The sequence below is a fragment of the Heterodontus francisci genome, unplaced genomic scaffold (genome assembly GCF_036365525.1).
Source record: "Heterodontus francisci isolate sHetFra1 unplaced genomic scaffold, sHetFra1.hap1 HAP1_SCAFFOLD_43, whole genome shotgun sequence".
NCBI lineage: Eukaryota > Metazoa > Chordata > Chondrichthyes > Heterodontiformes > Heterodontidae > Heterodontus > Heterodontus francisci.
Genome location: NW_027141852.1, coordinates 12,978,579 through 12,984,515, shown reverse-complemented (window position 1 = coordinate 12,984,515; position 5,937 = coordinate 12,978,579). Strand labels below are relative to the sequence as shown.

Below are 5,937 nucleotides of genomic sequence, written 5' to 3'. Positions count from 1 at the left end.
CCGGGTTCATTACCCAGTACCAAATCCAATGTGGCATCGCCCCTGGTTGGCCTGTCTACATACTGTGTCAGAAAACCCTCCTGCACACACTGGACAAAAACAGACCCATCTAAAGTACTCGAACTATAGTATTTCCAGTCAATATTTGGAAAGTTAAAGTCCCCCATAACCACTACCCTGTTACTCTCGCTCCTGTCAAGAATCATCTTTGCTATCCTCTCCTCTACATCTCTGGAACTATTTGGAGGTCTATAGAAAACTCCCAACAGGGTGACCTCACCTCTCCTGTTTCTAACCTCGGCCCAGACTACCTCTGTAGACGAGTCCTCAAACGTCCTTTCTGCCGCTGTAATACTTTCCTTGATTAACAATGCCACACCCCCCCCCCCCCTCTTTTACCCTCTTCTCTGTTCTTAGTGAAACATCTAAATCCCGGAACCCGCAACATCCATTCCTGTCCCTGCTCTACCCATGTCTCTGAAATGGCCACTACATCGAGATCCCAGGTACCAACCCATGCTGCAAACTCACCCACCATATTCCGGATGCTCCTGGCGTTGAAGTAGACACATTTTAAACCAAGCTCTTGCTTGCCAGTGCCCTCTTGTGTCCTTATAACCTTATCTCTGCCCTCACTACTCTCAACATCCTGCACACTGGAACTACAATTTAGGGTCCCATCCCCCTGCTGAATTCGTTTAAACTCCCCCGAAGTGCACTAGCAAATCTCCCCCCCCAGGATATTGGTACCCCTCTGGTTCAGGTGAAGACCATCCTGTTTGTAGAGGTCCCACCTACCCCAGAAAGAGCCCCAATTATCCAGGAAACCAAAACCCTCCCTCCTACACCATCCCTGCAGCCATGTGTTCATCTCATCTCTCTCCCTATTCCTCACTTCGCTAGCACGTGGCACGGGCAACAACCCAGAGATAACAACTCTGTTTGTTCTCGCTCTAAGCTTCCACCCTAGCTCCCTGAATTTCTGCCTTAAATCCCCATCTGTCTTCCTACCTATGTCGTTGGTGCCTATGTGTACCACGATTTGGGGCTGCTCCCCCTCCCCCTTGAGGATCCCAAAAACACGATCAGAGACATCACGTACCCTGGCACCTGGGAGGCAACACACCAACCGTGAGTCTCTCTCGTTCCCACAAAACCTCCTATCTGTTCCCCTAACTATGGAGTCCCCAATGACTAATGCTCTGCTCCTCTTACCCCTTCCCTTCTGAGCAACAGGGACAGACTCTGCGCCAGAGACCTGTATCCCATTGCCTCCCCCTGGTAAGTCGTCTCCCCCAACAGTATCCAAAACGGTATACCTGTTGTTGAGGGAAACGGCCACAGGGGATCCCTGCACTGCCTGCTGGTTCCCTCTCCTTCCCCTGACAGTCACCCATCTACCTTCTTCTTTTACCTGAGGTGTGACTGCCTCCCGATAACTCCTCTCAATAATCCCCTCCGCCTCCCGAATGATCCGAAGTTCCTCCAGCTCCAGCTCCAGTTCCCTAACGCGGTCCTCGAGGAGCTGGAGCTGGGTGCACTTCCTGCAGATGCAGTCAGCAGGGACACCCTTGGCGACCCTTACCTCCCACATTCTGCAGGAGGAACATTGAACTGCCTTAACCTCCATTCCCACTATTCTAAATACCCAGGTTTTTAACCAATCACACGATAAAACAAGAAGAGAAATAGAAAAAGCCTTACCTTACCTACACACAACCGAGTCCTTTTTTTTGGTAAGAGGAGGAGGGCGGGTGGGAAACACTACAAGAGGAGTGTCTCGGGTTCAGAAACAGCTCAAATACATAGGTTTCTACTTACCCAGCATTCCCTGCTCCACCGAAACTCCCGATGAAATTGACTTCCCAGCTGTTCACTCCTCGCTCGCAATGCCTGTGCTCCTGGAAAAGCTGCACAATGAAAATGTAAGAGAATTTACACAGCCCAAATATATAGGTTTCTACTTACCCAGCAGTCCCTGCTCCACCGAAACTCCCGATGAAATTGACTTCCCATCTGTTCACTCCTCGCTCGCGAGAGTCCCGAATGAAAGAGAGCGTTTCTCATACTGTTGTTGAATTTCATTTCAAACACTCCTTGTACTCTCTGCTAATGAAGCCGAAAAAATGGAAAAACTAAATGCGCTCAAACTCACAACCCTAAGATTAAAAGTCCCATGATCGACAGACTGAACTGAATATGTCACTTCTACTGTACCTCTGTTTGGATGGATGCAACTGTATGCTCCAATGCAAGGGCAGCTTTCAAATCCTCCCATGGGTCCACACGTCAGACTAAGTTCCATGTTGTAAACGCAAGCAAAGGAAATCTGCTCACTTCCAAAACTATCAGCAAATTGAAGCTGATTACGATCAACATCATCAGAGGTCAGAACTACCTGGTGAAAGAAGACACCCTGAAGAAGGATCCACAATTATTCAAAGGCATCGACAAAGTCAAAAACAAGAAAATTGATGAGTCAATCCAAGCTAAACAGAAACACTGAAGAATTCCATTCCAGACCAGAACACAATTAGAGGCATTTTTTTGTATTCAAAGCTGGGCATTAGTATTTAATAGTTGATATATAATTTTGAATATATTTGAATTTATTTATTCATTTGGCACTGCTGAACATGAAGCAGTCTTAAATCATTTAAATTTTTTTTGTAAAATCTGACTTACCAGATTAAAATATTAGATCAAGGGAGAAATTTCAAAGATTACTGGACCAGTAATCCAGAGGCCTGGACTCAAGATCCAGTGACAGCCAGGACGTCAAGGCGGGAAACACTCCGCACTAGTCTGCAGTGAGCGATTCCATCGAAGGTAGAGCACAATCTCTTTAATATAAGAATGTATATTTTATAATAATTAATCACTCAAGACCTTCCTGGTCTCTGCATCTCAGCTGCTCTCTGGATAAACTTGCAGAAAGTATTTCAACCTGTAAAGCAGGAGTCTAGGGAATGTATAATGATATTTTCTAGCCTTCGGGCAATATTTTAATCAATACAGTGTGGGACAACCTGTCTGGGCACAACTCCATGACTTTCTCTTTAACTAGTGACCTCACAATCACTAACTTCTATGGTCACAATCTTCAGCTCATCACCTCCGGTACGTAGCTCTAATCTTAATGTACATTTAAACAACCTTTCAAGTCCAGTTACAGTTTTTGTTGCCTTACCTGCACAAGCTTAAAAAGTGAAAAACGGAAGCAAGTTTAACTGAACATTCTGGTGGTCAGTTCGGGCACGGGAAAAAAATGAAAGGACTCGGACCAGGTCGGATGTGGTGCTGTCAGGCTTGGGTCGGGTTTCATTTGCTGACCCGAGCAGGCCTTTAGTTACTGTTGCAACCTTATATTCCCACTTGACAATCTGTATATTTTGTTCATTTCAATTTTGTCGACAAGCTCTTTGAATCCAGTTCCCCGGTCCTCAAGCAGGCTCAGTTTGGAAATCGATTCCGCTTTCTGGAAGGCTGAAAGCAATCGATGACCTTAAACTAAAAATGGCAACGGAGAAGGGCTCGTCTGGGATTTGAACCCAGGACCTCTCACATATTAATCACTTATATACCCAAAGCGAGAATCATACCCCTAGACCAACGAGCCACCGTTGGCATGGCTTTTATTCGCTCCTGTGGAATTTCACTGGCACCCACAGCCGATCATGCAATTTTTTCAGATCAAAACAATATCCTACAAAGCTGAAATAAAATCAGAAAGTGCTGGAAATACTCAGCACCTCTGACAGCATCTGTGGAGAGAGAAACAGAGTTAACATTTCAGGGTTTTCACCTTTTGTTTGAGCCATCTTTTCAGACTGCTTCTGTCCATCCAATCTCACTTTTTACTCTATCCACATTCTAAGGGTGGTGCAGTGGTGAGCACTGCAGCTTCACAACTTCAATGACCCCGATTCAGTTCTGTATACTGCCTGTGTGGAGTTTGCAAGTTGTTTATGTGGGCTTCCACAAGGTACTCTGGTTTCCTCCAACAACGAAAGACTTGTGGGTTGATAGATAAATTGACTGTTGTAAATTGGCCCCAGGGGAGGCGATAGGAGAAATGTGGGGATGTGGTATGGAATTCTGGGTTAACATAGGATTAGTATAAATGGGTGGTTGATGGTCAGTGCAGACTCAGTGGGCCAAAGGGCCTACATCAGTGCTGTATATCTCTATAACCATTCTCTAAGCAAATGCATTTTTCATGAATTCCTCATTTCTTTTATTAACGACAATTTTATATTTCCGGCCCTTGCTTCATACGATACCACAAGTGGAATCATGTTGCCATCAACCCGATCAAACCCCTTCACTATTTCCTCAGATTGCAATGTTTCTTTAACCCTCATAGACTGTGGAGTTTCTGCTGCTTGATTGCAGTTCTTGCTTCCTGCCAGTAGATGTCACCTCACTCCAATATAGTGAAGTTTACAAATCTGAGAGAGACACAACAGGAAATAATTGTTCACATTATAGTGAAAGTGTGGGATTTAGAAATACTAGGAGTGGAGACGAGTTATTATAGAATTTGTCAAACCAAACATATGTTATAATGTTGTGTTAAATCTGTCACTCTGTTGTCTTGATTCTGAGAGTAACATAGACTCATCGAGTCATTGGGTCATTTGTGGTATAGAAGGAGGCCATTTGCCCCATCGAGTACAGGCCAGCTCTCCATGGAGCGATCCAATCAGTCCCACTCGTCTGCTCGATCCCCCTAGACCTGTAAATTTATTTCCTTCAAATGCCCATCGAAATTCCTTTTGTAACCAACGATTGTCTCCACTTCCTCCGCCCTCGGGGGCAGCGAGTTACAGATCATTACCAATCACTGTGTAAAAAAGTTCTTCTGCACATTCCCCCTGCATCTCTTGTCCAAAACCTTCAATCTGAATCCCCTAGTCCTTGTACCAATATTAATGGGAACAATTTTTCTTTGCCAACTTATCTAAAACTGTCATAGCCTTCGACACCTCTATCAATTCTCCCCTCAATCTTCTTTGATACAGGCAGAAAAAACCCTGTTTTTCTAACCTAACCTTGAAACTAAAACCCTCCATCCCTGGAACTATTCTGGTAAATATCCTCTGCATCCTCTCAAGAATCCGCACATCCTTTCTAAAGATTGGTGAGCAGATCTGGATGCAACACTCCAATTGGGGCCTAACCAGAGTTCAGCATAACAACCCTGCTTTTGTACTCAATGTCTCTATTTATAAAGCCCAAGATCCCACATGCTTTGCTAACCACTCTCGCAATATGTCTTGCCAACTTATAAGAATGATGGACATGTACTCCAGGTCCCTCTATTCCAGCACACTCTTCAGAACTGTAGCATTGAGTATATATTGCCTCTCCCTATTCCTTCTGCTAAAATGCATCACCTCACACTTGTCACTATTAAATTCCATCTGCCACCTGTCTGCCCATCCTACTAGCCGATAACTATCCTGTTTCAGGCAGTTCATATCATCCTCACTGTTTGCCACTCCTCCAAGTTTGGTGTCATCGGCATATTTTGAGATTCTACTCGATATTCCAAGATCCAAGTCATTAATCTGTCGCAAAAAAAGCAATGGTTCTAGCACTGACCCTTGGGGAACACCACTGTCGACTATCCTCCGGTCTGACCAAGAACCATTTCATATGACTCGCTGTTTTCTGTCCTTAAACCAATTTCCTATCCAAACGGACACTGACCCTCCTAATCCATGAACCTCAATTTTGTTAACCACCCTTTTATGTGGTACTTTATAAAATGCTTTTGTAAAATCCATATAAACAACATCCACTGCATTCCCTTCATCAACTTTCTCAGATAGTTTATCAAAAAATGCAGTTAGATTCATCAAGCATGAACTTTCATTTATAAATCCATGCCCACTCTCCTTCATTAACTCAAACCTCTCCAAATAACTTGAT

General features: G+C 44.3%; 1 non-coding gene across 1 annotated transcript; it reads right to left on the bottom strand.

Annotated features, from left to right (window-relative positions):
* Nucleotides 1-3,530: 3,530 nt before the first annotated feature.
* trnap-ugg (transfer RNA proline (anticodon UGG)) lies at nucleotides 3,531-3,619 on the bottom strand. Its single transcript is given in 2 exon segments — nucleotides 3,531-3,566; nucleotides 3,584-3,619. It is a non-coding gene; the product is annotated as a tRNA-Pro (tRNA).
* Nucleotides 3,620-5,937: the final 2,318 nt, after the last annotated feature.